We start from the raw sequence: 13,207 nt of genomic DNA, 5'->3' as shown, positions 1-13,207 counted from the left end.
TACGTAATTCAATTTAAAGCTTGTCCCTTGGTTGTAAAATTTATTACTTGATGAAAGCTTTAGAATCTCATCATTTCTAGCAAGTTTTTTTTCTTTTTTTTTTTTCTCCTTCAACTGATGTCTGTCACACTTTGACTGCATCCTCAAAGGAGTAGCTTTATAACTATTTGAGTATATGGCTGGGCTTCACCTATAGTCCCAAGGATAATCAAACTCTTGGCATCATATTATGAGGCTTTGGTCTTTGGAAAGAAGTCAAAAAAAAACCTAAGTACACACTATGAAAGACCAAAGATTTGAATGCGGGCAAGTGGTCTTACTTGTCAATGATGACAGTTCCTTTCGGATAGGGTTTGGGCAAAATCAAAATCCTGCCTAGTAACATAGTTGCAAACGAGGCAATGCAAATCAACCATCGGGTTGTACATGCAGCATTTAGAATTTGAAGATATTAAATATATATACAAGTAATGAGGCAACAAGTGTGAGCATGGCGGACAAAGCAGGCGACTTGACTCTGACACATACTGGATAACTAAAGCTATCGGTGAAGTCATTGCAGCGAAGTGCTAGTGAACATTAGTAATGGCCAACTTATAAATGGTCGCAAGAATGAACAAGTACGTAACCAAGAAATATTGATCCGAGTTCTGATTAGTTAAATAGATTGTTTCACCTATATCTATATATCCCTTTGATTAACCCGCTTCCCACTTCACCTTTTTCTCTCATCGTCTCTTGGCTTGTAAGTGTATGCATAGAAGTTTGTAAAACTAACGTAATGAGTTCTACCGTATGTGCAATCATCTTAATATGAATGAGGAAATTTTGGTTTGTACATTGTTATTGTTATGCAAAGATCATATTCCTTATTTACCCAGAAAAATTAGAATCAATCTCCCTAGCATTTGTCTCCAGTCATTTCATTAAATTTTATTTATTTGGTAAGAAATCACTCTAGCGGTAGAATTCACCTAAGAGTTTCAAATACCAGAAGAAGTTTTCATCAAACCCATTCAAAGACCTCAACCCCCACTCATGGTAATGGCCATGAATGGTCATGAAGTTGAAATGAGAAATGAATGTCAAGAGTTAGAATTTGAGTAATTCCACCATTCAAGTAAGTCCTCCTCATCACCATGATCAAGACCTTTATGACCCATGACCAATGTCACGAAGAGCCTCATAACCAAGGTCATGAAGGGCCTCCTTTACTCATGGTGCCTCATTACCACCCTTACCTCAAGGGTCCCACACACAAACAAAACAATTAAATAAAAGAAATGCAAAAGCTAATTTTGAAATTTAATATATAGATAATATAGATTTTAATAAAAAACCTAACAAAGCTTCTCAGATCATTGAGTTCATAGGTGCAAATTTGCAGTATCATTCTCTGCTAATTAAACTCTTTAATGGTGCCTTGTCAAGTAGATTGGTCTAACCTTCCAAAAGAAATCCAAACCGAGGGTATAAATCCAACTGATAAGATAGTCATGCAATCATCAGCTAGCAACCCATCACTGCACAGTTTTGCAAAAACCCACCTAATTGCTCTTTGGCAGAAAGAACATCCCAGTCTGGTCCCTCATTCCCATCCTCAGGACACCACAAATGCAACATGAAAAGTTCCTGAACGTGCAGCAACGAAAAACAACTTATCATCACATGCCTTAAATGCTAAGCCCCAACCATTGATATAGCCAGCGCCAGCGGGGAGTTCATGGGCGCGAGCTTTGGCATGCTGCCTGCCATCTCAAATCCTTCTTCTATGAAGAAGTTTTGTCCCCGGATGGTGCTCTTCTCTTGTATGTTCTTTTGTAATCTCTCATTTGAGAAATAGATAATCTTTTATAGTAAGTTCTTTCTTCTATCTTCATAAGCTTTCTTTAATCTTTTCAAGAACCCGAAAGGGAACCCAAGCAAGGTAAGGATGCAAGCTCAAAAGGCTTGTGATATATACGGTAACTTATATGGATGCATATAGGCTAGTATCATATCATATCTTGAGATACTTTAAACCATAGTCATGACTCATGTCTCACTACTTACATGGTTCTAACGCTTTCTTCTTTTTGGGTTTCCTTTATTAATAAATATTAAAAGACTCTACAATTCGTACAAAAAAAAATTCTAAAAAATTTATGATTGTTATAAATTCATTGATATAATATCTCACTAAATCAAATGGAGGCTTAAGAAGTATTATTCTTAAATAATTACTTGTGGTCTAGTGAGTCTAGATCCTCTCCACCTAGCCATCCCCTCCACTAATTCACCCACACTCACATGAGTGTGGGATACACACTTAGGGGTGTCAATTTTCAACCCAAACCGGACCGAACCGGCCTGTTATAGCCCGAACCGGCCCGAACCGATCCTTAATGGGCCGTAATCAGGGTCCTGGTCCCGCGGTCCCGGCGCTCGGCCACCACGTGTGCGCCCTGACACCCGTTAGTCTTTTACATAAATAAAATTAAAATATTAAATGTAATTAACTTTTTTTGTATCATTTAAATGTAATTAATGATCCATGAATTTAGGTGTTTGAGACGTTGAGACTCGAGTTTGAGTAGTTGAGAGTTGAGTGTTAACACGTTTAACGGTTTAACTTTTAACTTTTTAATTTTCAAATTTCATTTAGTTTTATTATTTTAAAATTTAAATTCTTAATTGATACTCTTAAGTCTTAATCTTAATTGTTAACTTTTTAATTTTCAAATTTCATTTAGTTTTATTATTTTAAAATTTAAAAGTCTTAATTGATAACTCTTAACTCTTACAAATTCAATTTCATTGGGTGAATTGTGAGGTTGGTCTGGTCTACACATGATAAAAAATCTAAATTCTTTATTTTTTGAGGGTGGAGGGTGGTTTGGATCAAGCTAATGCCATCACTTGTCGTTGGATCTACTTGAAGTCTTCATCCTCTATCTTTTGTAGTTTTGTGTGTGACAAACTAGGATTTGGAGTTGAGGAAAAAATAAAAATAAATTTCAATATTGATTTTTAATTTAGTCCAAATCATTAGCCAAACTGAATCCAAACCATTAGGCCAAACCGTTAGTCAACCCGAACCGAAACCGCACCGAAACCGTTATCTTTTAAATGGGCTGGTTTGGGTTGGGGAGTTTCAGATCCGCTCCAGCGCCAATCCCGCCAAACCGATCCAAACCGCATGAGTGTGACTCCCTGATTCACACTCATAGGATCTACCAGTGTCAAAATAGGCAGTGTGGGTCCCACTCTCATGTGAGTGTGGGTGGATGGATGAAGATGATCTAGTGGCAAATTGAGGGGAAAAAAAAGAAGGAGAAAAAAGAGAGAAGAGGTGAGGCAATGAAATGGAATGAAATCAAATAAATCAATACTTTATTTTATAAAAGGAATATTATCATTTCCCTATTAAATCAATACCAAAATGATTATGTAATTAATTCCTAAGTTGTAGAATATGTTGAATAAAATTAAATGACAATAATTAATTTTAAACTTTGGCATATAATGAGAATTTAGAATTATTCTATGATTAATAATTACACATTTATCAAAATATATATATATTTTCTTTTAAACTCATGATTTACATGCTGTTAGTATATATATCGATGTCGAGGTCCACAATAAAAAGAAGCGTCAGTGAATATAAAAGAGACTTATTTGGTTCTCAACAAATAAAAAAGCGAAGAAAAGAAATGTAAAACAGATGCAATGGTGATAAAATTGACCTGTGAGCATATTTTTCTTAAATTAGAAAACAATTGAATTTTCCTTTCGTTCATTTCTTGGCAACCAAAGGTTCAAATTATTATTAACTTTTTATGAAAAAGAAAAAGCCTTATTTAGAAACAGTTACAGGATAGAGATTGTGGTTCCAACCTTACAGTAGAACTATTAGCTACATCCTTAGCTAAGCTAACATAAATTTCCTGGAGCATGGGGTATTCAAACATAGAGTACTTAACTTGTTTTGTTGCTTCAACCTACTACTACTAGACTATTAATATTACTAATTGTTAGGGATATTTCTGGAAAACCAACCAAAACCCTAGCCGCCACTCCATCTCAAGCTTATGCAACTAGGGTTGCTTCTAAGACTTCCATAGCTGATCAAAGTCCAGCTCTACACTCAAGAAGGTCTTTACAAATGGTACTCACAAGGACTCTAACCAATCCAAAGAAGAATTTGATACAGACTATAGTTTCTACAAAACCTTGGTCTACATTTTATGTAATCTAAAACACTATCTTCATGTAAATCCAAACACTGTAACTCAGGGAATCCAAATGATCCCAACTACAAGAGTCTTAGAACACCAATGAGCAAGGACTCTACCTATATATAAGGAACTATGTACACAGCTTAGTGTATAGTGGAAAATATCTAAACTCTCCTGTGGATGTAGGTTGAATTCAACTGAACTACGTTAACTTGGTCTCTCTCTCTCTCTCTCTCTCTCTCTCTCTCTCTCTCTCTCTCTCTCTCTCTCTCTCTCTCTCTCAATTCCCACGATTTTAGCATGGCATTAGAGCACCAAGTTCTTTCTTCCCTGCTGCTTCTCTTCCCTCCCTCAACAATCTACTGACCACTAAGCTCATAGATAACAACTACATACTATGGAGGTCGCAACTTGTTCCTCTCTTGAAGACTTATGAGTTGTTTCATCTTGTGGATGGCTCCTCAATATGTCCTCTTGCAACTATCACTATTGAAGAAGACTCCATCCTTGTATGCAAACCGAATCTTGCCTATAATCCATGGATTTGTTAGGACCAACTTCTCATGTGTTGGCTTATTGCCTCATTCATAGAATCTGTACATGCTCAAGTTGTTGGTTGTTCTACCACCAGAGCAGTTTGGCATCATCTTAAAACTACATATGCAAGACCATCTACAATGAAGATTATGGAACTTCATCTTCAATTACTAAACATGAAACGAGGTAATAGTACCATACATGACTACCTTCTCCACATTAAGCACACTACCGATCAACTTATGGCTGCCGGTAACACTGTTTCAGATGATGACATTTGTTTGCATGTTTACAATGGTTAGGGCTCTATTATTCGGCTTTTCTTTTCTTCTTCTTTTTATTTTTTATTATTTTTTTAATATAACTTCTATAACCACTCGTGGATTCCGTATCACTTTTCTTGAGTTAAAAGGAATGTTACTCACTCAAGAAATTTGTCTCAAGGATGACTTAGCCTATGACTCATCTTCACCTTTTTCTAATCTCTCTCAGACAGATAGTACTTGACATTATTGCCCTCACTTTCGGGGTCGATCAAACAATAGAGACATACCTTTTTGTGGACGATCTTCAAGCTATCATCCTCCACTTCTTGCCACTCCACCTTCACCGTCTACTGGTGGTTACAAACAACATCAATTGTCTCTCATTATTTGCCAAATTTGTGATCGTCATGGCCATAAAGCTCGTGATTGCTATCAATGTTACAATCATGCTATTCAAGGTATGACCAATGCTCCCCCCTCTATGCATATTTTTTAACTTTCTAGAGGTACTATTGTAGATGAAACTTGATATATTAACACTAGGGCTATACATCACATCAGCAATGCCCTTGACAACCTTCAAATTGCTCACCCATACATTGGTTCAGATCAAGTGTTAGTTGATAAAGATGCAAGCTTGCCAATCACTAACATTGGCAACTTTTTTATTCCTACAAAGCATTCTCCCATTTTTCTCAATAAAGTTCTTCATGTTCCTTCCATTTAGAAGAATTTATTATCAGTTTCCCAATTTACTCGTGATAATAATGCCATTTTGAGTTTCATCCTGATATGTTCTAGGTGAAGGATCGAGCAACAGGGAATTTACTTCTCCAGGGAAACATTAGGAATGGGTTTTACTAGATGCACTTGGGTGACTTTTCTCCACAAGCTTTTATTGGTGAATGAGCTTTCGTCTCACAATGGCACTTCAGACTTTGACATCCTGCTTTTAAATTAGTCCATATTGTTGTTTCTAAATTTCAATTACTAGTTACTTCTGAGAAAGTTTACTTTTTGTGTGATGCATGTCAGAAGGGAAAGAGTCATAAACTCCCATTCTCTTCTAATTCAGTTTTTACAAAACCTTTGGATTTGATATATTCGGATGTGTGGGGGCCTTCCCCAGTTACTTCTATTGATGGTTTTCGGTATTATTTAATTTTCATGGATGCCTTTAGTAAGCATACTTGGCTTTATCCTATGCATTTAAAAAATTGAGGTTGTTGGGATTCTTCAAAAGTTTAAGTGACCCATCTTCTACCTACACCTCACTGGACCACCATCACCGGAAACCACCCCAACGGCAACCACCACCCTCACCGTCCTTGCTGGAAAATCTCTCTCTGCCCAGTTGTGATCATTTTCTTCTCCAAATTACAGACTTAACTCTAGAACCAAATCAAACCACAAGAACTAACCCATCTCCCTCCAAAATCTCCTCTCTGGAGTCTGAGCGCCCATTGTTAGAGCCAAGAGACGGAGATGGCGCAGGTTGGCAACATTGCCAAGAATCTCCATGGTTACCCACAGCTCAACTCCTCTCCCAAAACCTCCTAAAGCCAGGTCCTCTCTTTGCACGGCGTGGTTACGATATGCTGTTAAAGGTTCTCGCGGCTTCGCTGGCCTCAAATATGATGTACATCCACTTGATTCTTCAGTTGCTTCTACTAGGTTCCTCTTAGGGTTTCAGGGCTAAATATGTTCAGCATCGTGGAATTAGATGATTTCAACCCTTTTCTTCTTGCTCATCTTCTAGTTAAGATCACCATTACAATATAGCTTTTGTTTAGAGTCTGTGTAGGAAACCATCGAAACTGGAGGTGATTTTGATTTTAATTTCTTCTTCTATTTTGGGTTTAAGTGAGGACTGTGGTAGAAGTAGTAGTAGATTATCATCATCTATCCATCTATCATGAATGTTGTATATATTTTTCTGAATATTGTGTTGTACAAGTTTGTAAGGATAAACGTTTCATCTCTTCTCTTTTGAACCAAAAGATCTGAACTCGAAGAACGCATGATGACGATGACTATGTTGTGTTCTTGAACTGATAATTTAAGAACGGTTTGGCAATATAGGGGGGGAGAAAGATTTTCCGGCAGGGACAGTGAGGGCAGTAGTGATCACCGGCAAGGTAAGGCTTGTGAGAGGGTTAAATGAGGGGATTGGTCATTATACCATAATGAGGGTAGTATGAACAGTTCATTCCTAACTTAACAGAATCTTGGATGAAAAGTGATGAGCATGCAACTAGTAATTTTGAGAGCGTGCAATATGTAGTTTAAGGCACTAAAGCATGCAACCTAGAGTTTAAGCCTCACTAAAGCTTGCAATCTGTAATTTACTGTAATATTTTGGGATGCATTATCAGTGGAGACACTCCCACAAATCTGTCTCTTTTTATATTTTCAAACTTAGTTCCTTTTGCTAAATTATGATTAGTGAGAAACTACAAAGACTTAGCATTTTAAAACATCTATATTACTAGTGCATTTGTGAATCCCCTAACAGATCGAATACAATGGAATCTAGCATGATGCGTGTTTTTGGTAGTGATAAGTAATTTTTCATAAGATGTTTACCAAAAAAAAAAAAAGTAATTTATCGTAAGATAATATTACATTCATTGACGGATGCATAACTACCACTAATAGCTCAGAACACTAATAATGGTAACAACCACTTAATATTACTGTTAAATTGATCGTATCTAGTATTGTTAGAGGTAATTAGTTGTGACAATTTGCAATAGATTTCTTACAAAACAAAACTCGTCAAGTTAGCATTGATATAGTAACCTTTAATGATAATAGTGATCCTTGCATGACAACCTTTTTTTCCTTCATTTATCTACACTTATAGTCACATATCATAAAAGAAAGAACACAAACATTGTCAAATTGCATAGCTTTTAATAGCATTTAGGTGTCTATTTTCCTCGTATCATGAAATAATACTTATGAGATATTGATGTAGTCATGCTTAGACACCACATTAAACTCATTTTCTCTCGTTGGCTGATTGACAAGTCCATTAGCATCTAGAACAGTATTTGTAACTAGAGTCATTGCTCTCCAATACACACTATCAAACACAAAACTAAATCCCATCATAAATTATGAGAAAACAATGCATCCTTTGAAATTTTGATCATTTGGTTTTCTGGTGTCATACTGCCACTACTGCTGTCCATTTAAATTGCATCAAATGAACAGCAAGATACATCCAATAGTAAAAAGCCTAACCTTTGGGTATATTCAAGTTTTGAAGCAATATAATTTCAATGGTTGACAACAAAAGATCAAGGCAGCACAAGATTACATGCACGCAAGTTTGGCTTCTTCTTTTTTTTTGGGGGTGGGGGGGATCATGATGATGGTAATTGAGAGATGTTCTCCATCCAGGGGTAATTTATCCCTACACCCACTAAATGGCAAATTGGGATCCTTTACGCACGAGGGTACAAGTGGCACCTCTATGGGAACTATACTATTCTCCAACTCTCTACAAAGGTCATGTCCACTCTGGACTTGCTTGGCACCTCTGCATGCTTGTTACGTGTTTACTTCAATATTGCCCCCCCCCCCAAAAAAAAAAAGAAAGTAAAAAAAAGTGCTTACTTCAAGCCATCATAAATAACTTTTCTTGCTTACTGATAGTTACTCTTGATCTATTCTTACCCTTCCATGGCTTACTAATTCATCAAACTAAAGAAACTGATGTTAATGTCGAGTTTATCTCTAGTCTTTCTACCATTTTCAGTTTCATTTTGAACTCAATTAGCACTTTGCAGACACCATTCCTCACAACCAACAGATGTTTGAGAACCAAAACTGACTGAAAAAGAAGCTAAAATACTCACTCAAAGGGAATTTTATTGCTCTACAGTACATGAAGGTATATACAAGTGTAGATCTCTCTCTAAGCCTTTTGAGAGGAACCCTATTATGTTTGCAATGACAAGATCAATAAGAAGAGGGGGAGCTTTGGAGACCAACGAAAGCATGAGTATCCCTGAGCTGTCATTATGATTCCTTTCTGGGATTTGAGCCCCAGTAAGGAATAAAAAGAGACATTAAGGTGGCGATTATGAAGGAAGAGGAGTAACGATCATAAATGCATTCAATGTTCAAAAATGAAGGAAGAAATAAAATTTTCTGAGCGGGAGATTATCCTAGGGTGCAAACAGCAAAGATTCTCCCTCCTTGTAGTCTTTGCCATTCTATAAAAAACCCAAACCAAAATACAGAAAACCTAATCCCAGTCCATCTTTTTCAGCGCCGTAGTAGTCATGGATTTTGCTTCATCCAGCAACAAAAACAGCAACAACTGTAGAAGTAATCAAGAAAATGAGGAAAACTCATTCGAGCTTCAACTCGGTTATCCCATCAGGGGAACGCAGCGCAGCAAATTGAGTTCTAGTGTTGCAGCGCCGTCAGCATCCTCCTCCTCCTCCCCAGTTCTACATTGGAGCCGTTAGGGCTTCAAAATGGCTCCAGCAGTGAAGATCCCCCAGTGCCTCCTGGTTTTGAAGGGTCTGAAATTTCTAGTCAACTCGTGCAACCTAGGGAACTGCAGCTGCGGCCCCCCACAATCAATGATACACAGCAGACAAGCGAATCGAACACCATCTGGTTCTGTCTTATCTCTGTGCCCAATGAGTAAGTGGAATCTAACGCTAGCTCTACTCCAATGAATCCTCAAAAAATTTTATAAAGGAAAAACTTATCATCTTACCTCATGATCGCAGGGAAGGAGTGAGCTTGCCCCAGCTTGACAAAGCTTACATTCTACTGAGGTGACATATTCGATGTTTTATGCTCTTTCTCTAGTGATTGTCATCAAAGAAAGGGAAAAAGAAAAAGGGTTGCGAAGAGCTAACCAAAATTTTATTTTTTCTGATCTTCTAGGAAGAAACCTGGAGCAACTTCGGAACCAACGGTTATGACAGTGAAAAAGTACTTGGCTAGAAAGTTTCGGTTGTCTGATGCTGACGTAAATTTCGTCAACCCTACTCTACTTTTTCTTGATTAATTAGTTTAATTTTCTTCATCCTCAAGCTAATCGGAATGCCTCAGAAAATAGAGCTTCTTTTCTCTCAAATGATGATTTTTTTCCCCCCCCCTTTTCATGTGTTTGTTCAAGATTCCTAGGGTTTTGTGTACTTGAAGGACATGCAAATGTGTTAGGTTGAAGTAGATCATGGGGATCCATTCGATAGATTTGCGAACGAATAGGACCTATAGAAACGTAGAATTCTCCCCTGAGTAAAGAAGAGAAAGCAGGAACGACTTAGACTCCTTGTTCTTGAGAAAATCAAAGCATGACAGAAAGAGAGACAAACTGGAGATGAAAATCACTGTGTTGCTTGCCACTCCTGTTCTAGCTAACAATTTCCTGGTCTTATGAGACAGAACTGAACTTGGTGAAATGGGTTGCTTAGGGAGATGACAATAAAAACCCTCACTTGGTTGCTTCCTCCCTGTTACAGTTTGCCATTTTATTGACAGATATAGAGTCAAGTGAAGATAAGATATTTTAGGGCTAGCTGTTATAGTAGAAAAAGTGATAAGAGTTTTGAAGTTGCAGCACCTGAGATGGAACTTGTCCTTAAGAAAGATTAATTAAATGCTTATAATTCATTCAGTGATGGACTTTTCCTTTGAACAACCATTGATAAAAAGAAAATTAGGTACTTCAATTAGGTCTGTAGACACGACACTGTCTTAATTAAAGAGTTCTATCTTACTCATCTCTTACAGGTTTCACAGGACTGAAGAAACTAATTTAGATAATTTGGCTTCAGTTTCTCCTTTGCTTATTGTTTTCCAGGTTGAGTTTTAATTAATTAATTCATCCTACGGTGCTCAATTTAAAAGAGGAATTTCTAGAGAACTTTTGCATCTCATCCGTTGAACATAATAAAAATGGTAGGGAGACAGTGTCATGCTTGATGTTGGTTGATGTCATGAACTCTCCTGTTTTTAAAATTCCTGTGTAGAACTTTTGAATGTTTTTATTATCTTCAAGAATTGTTTCCGGTATTTTTCTTTGCTCAGATTGATTTCTTGTTCTCTGTGTTCTGGAATAGTATTAATGAGTGAAAATCTACTTGTTCTACATATCTGCAATTTCCAGTGGCACTATGGTCTGTGTTAATTGGCTCGATAAATATGTTCATGGCAGATTGATCTTTCCTGCATGGGACTTTCGTTGTGGGAGAACTCGTTGTGCCTCACATTTGTGCGTGACTCCATATGGCACCCAAGAATCACTGGATATTTCCTAGATGGTCGTCATGACCCTGAAGCCGTTGGACCATCTGGCATTAATATTAATCTGATGCGTTTAAATTATACATTGAGCTTGGATGCCTAGGTCTCTTTATATCTTTCCTGAACCTTATATTTGTTTGCAAAGGGTGATTGCAGGTTATCCTTCGATAGATCCTGGTGGGGTATACCACCTTTGTTCATTGTGGATTCTTCTCGATTGTATAGGTCCTATGACCTAAACTCTTTCATATAATATATTTGTCGCTTGTTTGTTTTGGCAAAAAGAGAACCTTAAATTTGTAATGACAGTTTATTACCATAGGCTATTAAAAGTTACTTTGAGAATCTGGGAATTTACAATCTTTTAGTTGTACCCAGCTTGGAATTTGATGTAGATTGATGTGGTCTTTGGTATGTGCAAGTAGAACTATTAACGTACGTGTTATGTACATGCTAGTCCTCCGTGCAAGCGTGCTTAGAGAATCTCTTGATCACTTGCAGATTCTTGCACATAATTGGCTTAGACTCTTTAACAATTTTCTTTCTTCTATTCTTCTTCGTCTTAGGCTCTCTTGGTTTCAATGATAATTAATAATAATTAATATAGTATTCTACAAATACATATTATACTTTATGAAGATAGATTACAGGTTTGGACATAATTAACTATATCATTTTAGTGAAAGTTTTGAGGGTAAAACATAATTGGTGGAGCTTAGTCGGTACACTTAGAATAAGAACTTGAATGGTTGTGTATTCAAACCATGTTCACTACATTTTGTTGATCGACTGTTGTTCCCCTTCATGGTGTATTTAATGTCAATTTTCACTTTTTAGGCACACCTGCAAATCCATCTCTCTTTAAATTTTAGACTGAGGTTTTTTCTCCTAAATTTAAGAAACAAGAAACTATAGAGATTAGGCGTTTTAAAATATCTGCATTATTGGTGCATTGTGAAGACATGTTCCTGTAATAGATCGAATTCAATGCAATCCAGCATGATGCATACTTTGTTAGCGATAAGTTATTTACTCGTAACGAGAATATTGCATTTATTGACGGGTGCATAACTACCGCTGGTAGCTCAAAACACTAATAATGATAATTGCCACAATTAGATGTGAGCTCTTTAATACCACAATTAAATTGATCGCATCTAGGATTGTTATAATTAATTAGCTGTGATATTTTTTTTCTTTTCACCAAACATACAAAATTACTTATGTTACAATTTGCAATAGATTCCTTAGGGGGGAAGAAGCAGAAAAACCTCGTTAATTTAGTTTCCTTCCTTTTATATGCACTTAGATGTCACGTATCATAAAGAAATAAAAGACATTGTCAAACTATGTAGCTCTTGTTTGCATTTAGGCATCTAATTTTCTTCTACTGTTAAATGATATATCTATTCCCTATTGTAGAAAAGTGACAATGATATAGTAACTTTTAAATATTTACACCACATGAAATTCACTTCCTCTTGTTGGTTGATTGAAAAGTCTAGTAGCATCTAGAGTAGTATTTTTAACTAAGTCATTGCCTGCCAATACACATAACACAATACTAGTTGAAAAATTATAAGAAAACAATAAATCTTTCGGATTTTGATCCTTAATTTGCTATTTAGGTGTCATACAACTGCTATTGCTGACCATTTAAATCACATCACATGAGCAATACAATACATCCAATAATAAAATAAAACAAAGCATAAGCTTTGGAAATACTCTGCTGCTTATGTGCCATAATTTCAATGGTTGACAACAAAATGTCCAAGTAGCACAAGATTAAAAGCCGCATGTTTAGGGCCTTTTTATTATTTTTTTGTGTGGGTATGTGTGGCATGATGATGATGATGCAGTTAAGGGACGTTCTCTATCTGGAGGGCTAATCCCTACACCTGC

This window comes from Hakea prostrata, chromosome 5, assembly GCF_041222555.1.
Source record: "Hakea prostrata isolate BN-2017 chromosome 5, UWA_Hpros_2, whole genome shotgun sequence".
NCBI classification, from domain to species: Eukaryota; Viridiplantae; Streptophyta; class Magnoliopsida; order Proteales; family Proteaceae; genus Hakea; species Hakea prostrata.
Note: the sequence above shows the minus strand (reverse complement) of the source record.